The sequence below is a fragment of the Canis aureus genome, chromosome 33, assembly GCF_053574225.1.
Source record: "Canis aureus isolate CA01 chromosome 33, VMU_Caureus_v.1.0, whole genome shotgun sequence".
Taxonomy (NCBI): Eukaryota; Metazoa; Chordata; class Mammalia; order Carnivora; family Canidae; genus Canis; species Canis aureus.
In genome coordinates this window covers 21624493-21636607 of record NC_135643.1, presented here as the reverse complement: position 1 = coordinate 21636607, position 12115 = coordinate 21624493, and the positions used below count along the sequence as shown (strand labels likewise).

At 35.9% G+C, this 12115-nt stretch overlaps 1 long non-coding RNA gene across 4 annotated transcripts in view; it reads right to left on the bottom strand.

Moving 5' to 3' along the window:
- LOC144303727 (uncharacterized) overlaps nt 1–12115 on the bottom strand; it is a 122121-nt gene that overhangs the window by 25842 nt on the left and 84164 nt on the right. The window contains exon 5 of one of the 4 annotated variants that reach the window (XR_013370700.1): nt 2857–2925. The exons of the other annotated variants lie outside the window; for them this stretch is intronic. This is a non-coding gene — a long non-coding RNA (uncharacterized LOC144303727). Of the gene's footprint in view, nt 1–2856; nt 2926–12115 lie in introns of those variants that run through there. 4 annotated transcript variants of the gene reach the window in all.

Sequence of the window (12115 nt, the reverse complement as noted above, 5' to 3'; positions counted from 1 at the left end):
CACAGGAACTCTCACTTCTGCACCAGTCAGAGGGAATGATGGAGCAAGCTAAAATCTCCACAGAAATAGCTAGCAAAGTAAATCATGGTTTGCTTTTGAAATGTAGTCCTGTTATAATCTTACTTGTAGGTAAAACTTTATTATCTAAGGCTGTGTTGAAGTTGAAATACAAATACACCATGCTTTATACAATGGAAGTATTCCTGGTAATTTGTAAGCCAATGTTTAAGAAGTAACATCATAATTATGATAAAATAAGAACTGCTATTATTTAAAAAAACATCTTAATCATTCTATAAAAATATTCTTATATAAAGCTAAAATCATCCTCCAAGTGCAGCCACTCATTAATATAGGAAAAAAGTCAATAAATAATGTCTAAACTTGTACTACATAGAGATTCAAAACTAAAAATGCAATAAATGAGTAAGAATTAGAAGATACAGGAACTAAATACCATGATGAAATGTTCCACATGACATTTTTTAAGATTTATTTATTTATTTATTTATTTATTTATTTATTTTAGAAAGAGAGAGAGAGAGAGAAATGAAAAATGGGAATGAGGGAGAGGGAGAGAGAAACTCAAGCAGTTTCTGCATTGAGCATGGAGCCCAACTCAGGGCTCAATCCCATGACCCTGAGATCATGACCTGAGCCAAACCCAATAGTCAGATGCTTAACCAACTGCACCATCCAAGCACCCCATGATATTTTATAAGAATGAATTGGCCTAACAAAACAAAATCCTATATCCTATATCCAAAGTAATATCCAACTTTTCTTCTAATTTTCTTATAGGATGAATTCTAATTTTACTTATTTAAATAAATGATTAATATTATAAATTATAATGCAGAAGTATAAACTAACTGTGCTCCATACATCAGTTCACCAATATTAACATCTTGTGACATTTGAAATATCAAAGAGAAATCCCCTAAGAATAAAAAATATTATCAGATGCCTGGGCATGAGCACAACCTCTCACAAAGCACTAGCAGATGATTGATAGATAGAGAGATAGATAGATATCACAGAATGACATGAGATATATGCATAGGTATATACAGATTATATATATATATGCTTCCACATATTTTTGTTTGTTCCTTTTTCACATATTTTCCTCTCTATAGATAGATATCACTGATTTCACATTACAGCAATTTTATATTATTATTTATTTATATTATAAGATATCATATATATATATGATTGCTTTCAGTGAAATAGATGATCTGCATTTCAAAGTGAGGTAATGAGAATGACCTGTCAGCATACATGTGAATTTATCTATGTATTTCACCCAATTTTAGTTGAATACCGATTTTATCTTTTTTTTTTCCAATAGATTATATGTCAGGCAGCCATTGCCTAGATAGCAAATGTTTCTCTACCTATGAAGAAGTCGAAGTTGATCCATCCAAGGCAGATGAGGTTCAAGTCAAGGTAAATATAAAGATTTTTAGCAAGTATGGATGTGGATATGCATATTCACTAATTTTATAATTTTAGGAGAATAAATATCATTTTCCACTTAAAGATAATTAAGGCTCCCTCCAATTTATACTGAAATCTGTATTACTATATATAGTAGTGAAATTATATATATAATTTCATTTTGTTAAAGTGCCATGTATATAAAATATATAAATGCTGAAATATCATTAAATGCTTTAGATATCTGGTGTCTTAAAAATACTTTGAAAGTCAATATAGGTGATTGTTGACCCACAAACTTTTTTTCCCACAATTATAAAGTTATTCCGATATGCAGTTTTTAATGAAGCAGACACTCTAAGCTCCGTGGCCATGACTGAGAAGACAGGGACTCCTTTCTCCCACCCATAGAGACTTTCACTACAGACATTGCAAACCTAGACCACCTTCCATTCTCCTCAGCTCTCAGTGGTAAGTTCCACACCAAGAGGGGTAATGTGAAAAGAACTTGGGCTACCATTTGCCAGCACAGAGGTCAAAGGTGTCACTGGACAAGAAGTAAGTCACCCCCACACCCAGCTCTGATGCAATAGTATAGAATTTCTAACCATGGTGAAAGGCAGGAAAGAAAGATTGGCAAATGCGGTTCTGCTAAGGGAGCTGAATTTATTTGGAAGACAATGTGGAGGAACTCATGCCTTAAGGCACTGTACAATCAAAACCAATAGAAATCTTAGTGATGAGCAATTAAGAGAAGGCTAAAAGCTCCAGAAAACTAGGAAGAGCAAATTTAACAGAGAGAACCAAGAAAAGCCACTGTTTAAAGGTGCCCTGCTAAAATCACATTCATCCCTGGAGTCCAGAAGGCTGAGGGCATGTGCTTAAGTTGCACCTACTCGAATGTGTACCAGAGCCAGCACCTGAGATATACTAGTCATGGCTGACCATAGAGCAGCTTGAAAACATTCTCCAAAATACATGCAGATTCATCAACAAAGAATAAAAGCCTTCCTGGCCCCAGGCACTTGAGCACAACCACTGATCAAACAATAGCCAAAGATTAAGCTATGCTGATCCGAGGACTTTCCTCCAGAAAGTCAGGCTTAGAAATAAAAGCAAGGAGTAAAATGACAAGCTGGGTATGACATCAGAAATGCCTACATCGGTGGAGAGTGGGGGAGTTGAAAAATAGACTTCATAGAATTAGTCTATATAACTTACTAACAAATAAGTTAACAAAAGCATCAATATCAGTGAGCTCCAGGGAAAATGGAGGAAAAGAAGAAACTAATCAGAATCCAGAGATGCTACAATATATTATCTGAAATATCCAGTTTTAAACATATAATTATGAGACATATAAAGGAGATAGTGTGGCCTTTAAATAAGAAAAAGAATGGGTGGTCAAAATTACCTTTGAGAGGTCCCAGAGTCTGATTTCACAAAGACTTCAAATCAGCTATTACAGACACATTCCAAAAACTAAAGAAAAACATATTGAAATAATTAAAAGATATCTCATGCTTTTGGGTGCAATTGTAAATGGGATTGACTCCTTAATTTCTCTTTCTTCAGTCTCATTGTTAGTGTATAGAAATGCCATTGATTTCTGGGCATTGATTTTGTATCCTGCCACGCTACCGAATTGCTGTATGAGTTCTAGCAATCTTGGGGTGGAGGCTTTTGGGTTTTCTATGTAGAGTATCATGTCATCGGCAAAGAGAGAGAGTTTGACTTCTTCTTTGCCAATTTGAATGCCTTTAATGTCTTTTTGTTGTCTGATTGCTGAGGCTAGGACTTCCAGTACTATGTTGAATAGCAGTGGTGAGAGTGGACATCCCTGTCTTGTTCCTGATCTTAGGGGAAAGGCTCCCAGTGCTTCCCCATTGAGAATGATATTTGCTGTGGGCTTTTCATAGATGGCTTTTAAGATGTCGAGGAATGTTCCCTCTATCCCTACACTCTGAAGAGTTTTGATCGGAATGGATGCTGTATTTTGTCAAATGCTTTCTCTGCATCTAATGAGAGGATCATATGGTTCTTGGTTTTTCTCTTGCTGATATGATGAATCACATTGATTGTTTTACGGGTGTTGAACCAGCCTTGTGTCCCAGGGATAAATCCTACTTGATCATGGTGAATAATTTTCTTAATGTACTGTTGGATCCTATTCCACCACCCCCTTGTTCGTTTCCCAGAGTTAGGAGTCTCTCAAGTTCTGTCACCCTCACTGATACTTCCCACTCATTTTCTCTCCTTTCCCCTATAATCCCTTTCAGTTATTTTTTATATTCCCCAAATGAATGAGACCATATGTTTGTCCTTCTCTGATTGACTTACTTCACTCAGCATAATGCTCTCCAGTTCCATCCACATTGAAGCAAATGGTGGGTATTCATCATTTCTAATGGCTGAGTAATATTCCATTGTATACATAAACCACATCTTCTTATCCATTCATCTTTCGATGGACACTGAGGCTCCTTCCACAGATTGGCTATTGTGGACATTGCTGCTATAATTCATCCAGGTGTTCTGGCGTTTCACTGCATCTGTATCTTTGGGGTAAATCCCCAGCAGTTCAATTGCTGGGTCGGAGGGCAGTTCTATTTTTAACTCTTTGAGGAACCTCCACACAGTTTTCCAGAGTGGCTGCACCAGTTCACATTCCCAACAACAGTGCAGGAGGGTTCCCCTTTCTCCACATCCTCTCTAACATTTGTTGATTCCTGTCTTGTTAATTTTCCTCATTCTCACTGGTGTGAGGTGGTATCTCATTGTGGTTTTGATTTGTATTTCCCTGATGGCAAGTGATGCGGAGCATTTTCTCATGTGCATGTTGGCCATGTCTATGTCTTCTTCTGTGAAATTTCTGTTCATGTCTTTTGCCCATTTCATGATTAGATTGTTTCTTTGCTGTTGAGTTTAAGAAGTTCTTTATAGATCTTGGATACTAGCCCTTTATCTGATATGTCACTTGCAAATATCTTCTCCCATTCTGTAGAGTGTCCTTTAGTTTTGTTAATGGTTTCTTTTGCTATGCAGAAGCTTATCTTGATTAAGTCCCAATAATTCACTTTTGCTTTTTTTTCCCCTTGGCTTCATAGGTGTATCTTGCAAGAAGTTGCTGTGGCCATGTTCAAAAAGGGTGTTGCCTGTGTTCTCCTTTAGGATTTTAATGGATTCTTGTCTCACATTTAGATCTTTCATCCATTTTGAGTTTATCTTTGTGTATGGTGTAATAGAATGGTCTAGTTTTATTCTTCTGCACGTGGTAGCCCAACTTTTGATATGCTTATTGGCCATCTGTGTTCTGTGAAGAAATGTCCATTCATGTCCTTTACCATTTTTTAAAAATTGGATTGTCTTTTTAATATTGAGTTGTAAGAGTGTTTTAATATGTTATGGATACAGGTCCCTTATTAGACATATGATTTGCAAATGTCTTCTACTCTGTAAGTTGTATGTTCACTTTCATTATGAAATACTCTGAAATAAAAGTTTTTCAATTTGAGAATTCCAATTTACTTATTTTTTGGTTGCTTGTGCTTGGATGTCATAGCTAAGAAACTACTGCCTAACTAACATTAGAAAGATTTCTCATGTTTTTTTCTAAATGTTTTATATTTAGGTTCATGATCTATTTTGACTTACTTATTATAAATGGTGTGAGGTGGAGCCAGGGTGATCTTTCAAAAACAAACCAGACTCTGACTCCCCTGCTTAAAATTTTTACAGGCTTCCTGCTGCTCTTGAAATACAATCCAAGTTTCTCACCACAAGGTTTTGTCATCCTCATCTCAACTCTCTACCCCATCCAGCCTCATTTTGTGGCAGCCAATGCTGCCTTCTAATAGTTCTTAATCATGCAAACTCCTGTCTGGGTGTTTTTGCACTGCTATTCCTTACACCTAAAACAGAATTTCTGATGGTTACTGTCAGTCTTTCTATCTCAGTACAAAAGTCCCTTCTTCAGTAACACATTTGCTGACCACTCAACCTAAGGTAAGTTCCTCCAACTATCCCTTATTCCTGTATTTGTTTCCTTCACAATAATTAACAAAGGATATTTTTGCTTTGTTTATCTGCTTACTTGGTTACTACCCCTCCCCCTCATTGAAGTTGTCTGGGGAGAGGGTCAGGACACTATCTGACTTATTCATCTTTATCCACAGCACCTAAGTGGCTGGCACATAACAGGTGGTCAGTAAATGTTTGTTTTAAAAATAAAGAAAAAGAATGGGCATTATAAATGTTTCTTCCATTCCCACCAACCTTTCCACTTTTGCCAATTCTAGTACCTCAATCTTTAATTTCCTTTTGCCTGGATTTTCTTCTATTTCCCGTTTTCATAGAATATACTATTTTGGAGTAGAACTTCCATTTTGCTCCCCCTGCCCCCCAGCTTTTTCTTACTGCTCTTTCTCTTACTGTTTTTACATATAAGAATTAGTGCTGAGATTAAGTTTTCCATCACACAACAATTTTTTTCTTCTCCAAAACTTTCTCAATAGCAACTTAACGCTAAGCTCTCCTGGTGTTTTATGTTTTCATATGAATAAGACTTTCCTCCTGAAGGAAGATGTAGGCTTTATAATATAATAGAATTTCTTTTCTAACTCAAAAGAGTGGTTTATTGAGTTCTGGGCAAGTAAAATTCAATAAACACTAAGGAGCAATCAGGAGCACTTTTTTTTTTAAGATTTTATTTATTTATTTGAGAGAGAGAGAAAGTGAGAGACAATGCACAGGATGAGGGAGAGAGGCAGTGGGGGAAGCAGACTCCCTTCTGAGTAGGGAGCCCGATGCAGGGCATCATCCCAAGACCCTGAGATTATGACCTGAGCTGGATGTAAATGCTTAAGCAACTGAGCCACCCAGGCTCCCCAGTCAGCAGCACTTCTTAACTTTTAAAATGAAAATATCAAAAAAAAATCCAAATCAGTAAATCCAGAAACTGTTACAACCCTATAGCATTCAGAATTTAATTAACCAAGCAGTTTTTGTGTAGAAATTCTAAGAGAAAAACATGTGTTCTCAAAATCATGTAGAATAATTTCTTATGGATGACTTCCTATTTAAATAGAGGAACTGGGATCCTTTATTTGGTAACATATCTCTGCACACATTACTGCTTCATATCAATTCAGCAGGATTATAATCAGAAAAAAGGAACACACCTGCATCTTAATGTTAAGCTCTGTTCCTTCTGGTGATAGAAATTCTTTTGATGAAGACTGTAGCCAGAAAATATGGTTAAAGACCATTTCACTTGAAAGTCTCACATTATAGTTTTTTTTTGTTTGCTATCTTATTACTTTTAGATATCCAAATACCTAAGAAGTGAGCCCAAAAGATGACTGAAACTTTTCATTCAAGAAATGGCATGCTTTTTTGCTTTGCTCTAATCTTCAGAGCTGTATAGGAAAATGCTGTTGGTATTTTGATGGAGATTACATGAAATCTATAGATTGCTTTTATAAAAATCTATATATTTGTTTTTCCAATATGATAATATTTGTTTTTCCAATATGAGCATAGATTGTCTTCCCATTTGCTTGTGTTGTCTTCAATTACTTTTATCAACATTTCATAGTTTTTAAAGTACAGATCTTTCACCTCCTTAATTAAGTTTATTCTTAGGTATTTCATTCTTTTGGTGAAATTCTAAATGGGATTGTTTTCTTAATTTCTTTCTTCTACTTCATTATTACTGTATAGAAATAGAGCAGATTTCTATATATTGATTTTGTATCCTGTACCTTTACTGAATTCATTTATCAGTTCTACTAGTTTTTTGGTGGAGTCTTTTGGGTTTACAATGATACTTCATGGTATTTGCAAATAGTAGAAGTTTTACTTCTTCCTTATGAAATTGGATGCCTTTTATTTCTTTTTCTTTTCTAATTGCTATGGCTAGAACTCCAGTACTATGTTGAATAAAAGTGATGAGTGGACATCCTTGTCTTGTTCCTCATCGTAGAGGAAAAGTTCTGTTTTTCACCATTGAGTATGATGTTACCTGTGGACTTTTCATGATGGACTTTATTATGTTGAGTTATGTTCCTTCTAATCCTCCTTTTTTGAGGGCTTTCATCATGAATGGATGCTGTACTTTGTCAAATTCTTTTCTGCATTTATTGAAATGTTAATATGATTTTTATCCTTTCTTTTGTTGTTGTGATATATCATGTCAATTGATTTGAAAATATTGAAACACTTGCATTCCAGGGATAAATCTCACTTGATCGCGGTGTATGGTGTTCTTAATGTATTGTTGGATTCAGCTTGCTAATATTTTGTTGAGTTTTTTGCATCTATATTCAGGAGAAATATTGGCCTATGGTTGCTTTTTTTTTTTTTTTTTGTACTGTCTTTACCTGGTTTTCGTATCATATAATGCTAGCCTCATAGAATGAATTCGAAGCTTTCCTTCATCTTCTATTTTTTGGAATGGTTTGGAAAGAGTAGGTATTAACTCTTTTTTAAGTGTTTAGTAGAATTCATCTGTGACACTACTTGGTGCTGGAGTTTGTTGGACATTTTTTTGATTATTGATTCAATAACAATGCTAGTAATCAATCTGTTCAAATTTCTTCATGATTTGGTTTTGTCAGGTTATATGTTTCTAGGAATATATTCATTTCTTCTGGGTTGTCTAATTTGTTGGCATGTGATTTTTCACAATATTCTTCTATGATCATTTATATTTCCATTGTGTTGGTTATTTCTCCTCTTTGATTTCTGGTTTTGTTTACTTGAGTCCTCTTTTTTCTTTTTTAGTCTGGCTAAAGGCTTATCAATTTTGTTGATCTCTTCAAAGAACCAGCTCCTGATTTCATTATTCCATTCTATTGGTTTTTTGGTTTTTTTTTAGTTTCTGTTTCATTTATTTCTGTTCTAATCTTTATTATTCATTTCCTTTTACTAGTTTTGCGTTTTCTTTCTTCTTTTTCTAGCTCCTTTAGGTATAAAGTTGGGTTGTTTATTTTTCTTGCTTCCTGAGGTAGGTTTGTATTACTATAAATGTCCCTCTTAGAACAGTTTTTGCTGCCTCCTAAAGATAGTGAATGATTGTATTTTCATTTTCATTTTACTCCATGTATTTTCTTATTTCTGGTTTGAGTACTTTGTTCACCTATTCATTGTTCAGAGCATATTATTTAACCTCCATATATTTGTGCTCTTTGCAGATTTTTTCTTGTGGTTGATTTATAGATTCATCACATTATGGACAGAAAAGATACATAATATGATTTAATCTTTTTTTAATTTGTTGAGACTTGTTTAATGACTTAACATGTGATCTATCCTGGAGAATGTTAGATGAGCAGCACTTGAAAAGAATGTGTATTCCACTGTTTCTGGACGGAATGCTCTGAATATATGTGTTAGATCCATTTGGTCCAGTGTGTCATTCAAAGCCACTGTTTCTTTGTTGACTTTCTGTCCAGTTAATCTATCCACTGATCTAAGTGGGGTATTAAAATTCCTTCTATTATTATATTACTATCAATATTCTTCCATATTTATGTTTGCTTTATGTATTTGAGTGCTTCCATGTTAGGTGCATAAGTATTTGTTACATCCTCTTCCTGGATTGTTCCTTTCATGATTATGTAGTGTCCTTCTTCGTCTCTTGCTAGAGTGTTTGTTTTAAAGTCTATTTTGTATGATACAAGTATTGCTACCCTGGCTTTCTTTTCACTTCCATTTGCATGATAAATGTTTTTCCATCCCTTCACTTTCAATCTGCATGTGTCTTTAGGTCTAAAATGAGTCTCTTGTAGGCAGCATATAAAGGAGTCTTGCTTTTTTAATCTATTCTGTCACTCCATCTTTTTTTAATTGGAGCATTTAATCCATATATATTCAAAGTAATTATTGATAGGTTTGGACTTATTGCTGTTTTGTTACTTGTTTGATGGTTGTTTTTGTAGTTCTTCTCTGTTCCTTTCTTCTCTTGGTCTCTTTACTTGTAGCTTAAAGGCTTCCTTTAGTGATATGCCTAGATTCCTTTCTCCTTTTTTTGCATATTATTACTAGTTTTTTTACTTGTACTTAACATTAGATTTATCTATAGCATCCTATGCATATAGCAGTCTGTATTAAGTTTTTGGTCAGTTAAGTTTGAACCTATTCTGAAAGCACTAAATCTTACTGCCTATCCTATGTTTTAGGTATATGATGTCATATTTTACATCTTTTCATTTTGTGAATCCCTTGACTGATTTTTATAGATATACTTGATTTTACTGCTTTTGTGATTTAACTTCCATACTGGTTTTATAAGTAATTAATCTTTTGTTATGTTTGTATATACCTGTGAAATTTTTTTCCTTTCCTTTTTTTACAAACCCTGATTATGACCTTTTCTTCTCACTCAGAGTCCTTCCTTTAACATTTCTTGCAAGACTGGTTTAGAGGTGGATGAATTCCCTTAGCTTTTGTTTGTCTGGGACACTCTTTATCTCCTTTTCTATTCTGTTTGATAGCCTTGATGGATGGAGTATTCTTGGTTGCAGGGTTTGTTTGTTTGTTTGTTTTTCTTTTAGCACTATGAATATATTATGCTACTCTTTTCTGGCCTGCAAAGTTTCTGTTGAAAAATCTGCTGATAGCCTTATAGGATTTTCCTTGTATGTAATTCCTTCTTGCTGCTTTTAAAACTCTCTCTTTGTCACTATTTTTTGCCATCTTAATTACTATGTGTCTTGATGTGGACCTCTATGGGTTGATTTTATTGGGGGATCTCTGCACCTCCTGGATCTGGATGTCTATTTTCTTACCCAGATTTGGAAAGTTTTCAGCTATTATTTCTTCAAATAAATTTTCTGGCCCCTTTTTTCTCTCCTTCTAGGATCTCTATTATGCAAATGTCATTACACTTAATGGTGTTGCTGAGTTCCCTTAAGCTATTCTCATTTTTTATTATTCTTTTTTCTTTTTCCTGTTCAGCTTGATTTCTTTCCATTACTTTGTTTTTCAGCTCACTGTTCCTTTCTTCTGCTTCCTTTAGTCTATTATTTATTCCCTCTACTGTATTTTTACTTATAGTTATTGAGTTCTTCGCCCCTGATTGGTCTTATCTTTTTCTTTTTCTTTCTCTTTTCTCGAGTCCAGTGAGTATCTTTAGGACCATTACTCTAAATTCCCTGTCAGACATTACTTATCTCTGTTTCATTTAGCTCTCTTGTGATTTTGTCCTGTTCTTTCATTTAGGACATATCCTTCTGTCTCATTTTGTCTAATTCTATGTTTAGAATAGGAATAGTTAGGAAAGCCACCTAAGTCTCCTGCTTTTGAAAATAGTGGCCTCACAAAGAAGAGGTCTTAAAGTACTCTGCTGTGTGATGTTCCCTATTCACCAGAACCTGGCACTTCAGGGATGTCTCTGTGTGTTGTGTGCAGCCTGTTTTTGTGGTTGAGATATGTTGGCCTTCAAACCAGTCACTTATGACAGCTCTCAATGCCTATCATGGGCAAGGATTGGTCCCTGTGTTGTTAAGGGCTTAGTCTGGGACCACCTTGGATTTGAGATGGGTCAGACCAGATGTTTGGCAGAACTGCAGTCACACAAAACCACGGGGCACTCTCCCTGATTTGTCCCCTAAGAGGCTTTCACTGGTGGGCTAGGCTTGCAGTCAGACCAGATGTCTTCTACCAGCCCACTGCTGGGGTTGCAGTCAAACTGATGTTATCCTCCCTTGTCCCCAGGGTAATAATCACTTTGGAGTAGTGTTCACCCCCACAGGGGCTGCTTGTATACTGCCACACTTAGGTGTGCTTTGGATAGATTCCTGTCGAATGGGGTAGGTTGGATGGAATGGATCCACAGTAGAGCAGGGACACAAGGTGCATAGTGTTAACAAGCTAGGTGGAGTGTGTTTACACTGGTTCTCACAGGTGTCTGTGTATATAGGCTGGGGGGGGGGGGGTCAGGGGAGAGAAATGGTGCCTGTCACCTTTTTTCTTGGAAAAGTCTCCTAAAGATCCTTGCCCCTCTCAGGAATGTACTGAGATTAGTAAATGAAGTTTCCCAAATACTCCAGGTTTTTTTTTTTTTATTTTCTTCAAATTTCTGCTTCTATGCTGTATCTCAGCAGAATTAAGTGTTATGCTGTGTCTTTAAGGGCGGGGATTTGGTTTCCAATCATCCTCTGGCTCTTCCAAAGCCAAGTCAGCTAATTTTTAAGGTTCCTAGTGTTAACTCCTACTGATTGTAAAAACTCACAAAGTTAAGCACCCTTGGTTTTCAATGTCAAATGTTAGGGGGATTCTTCTTCCCAATGCAGGTCCCCTGTACCTGGGGTGCTGAGTAGAGTCTGCTCCTCTCCCTTCTCCATGCTTATGGTGTCCCTCCCTTTTGTGGTTTATCTCACAGGTTTGGTTCCCAACCATGTCTCCACCCTTTCTACTACTTTCAATTAGCTATGGAGACTTGTTCTGCTAGTCCTCAGGTGTTTTCTGGGTTATATACACTAAGGTGGGTATTGTCCAGGTGCATCTGTAGATCAAGGTGAGCTTAGGATCCTCCACCGTCTTCCCCAGAAACCCACAGAGCTCTTCTTGGCAAAGTTAGAAAATACTTCAGTGGTGTTTGTGATGTTACAGAGGCCTTGGGAAAATTATACACAGGACAAAGTGTTTTGGTCCTTTTTCTGAAATAGCT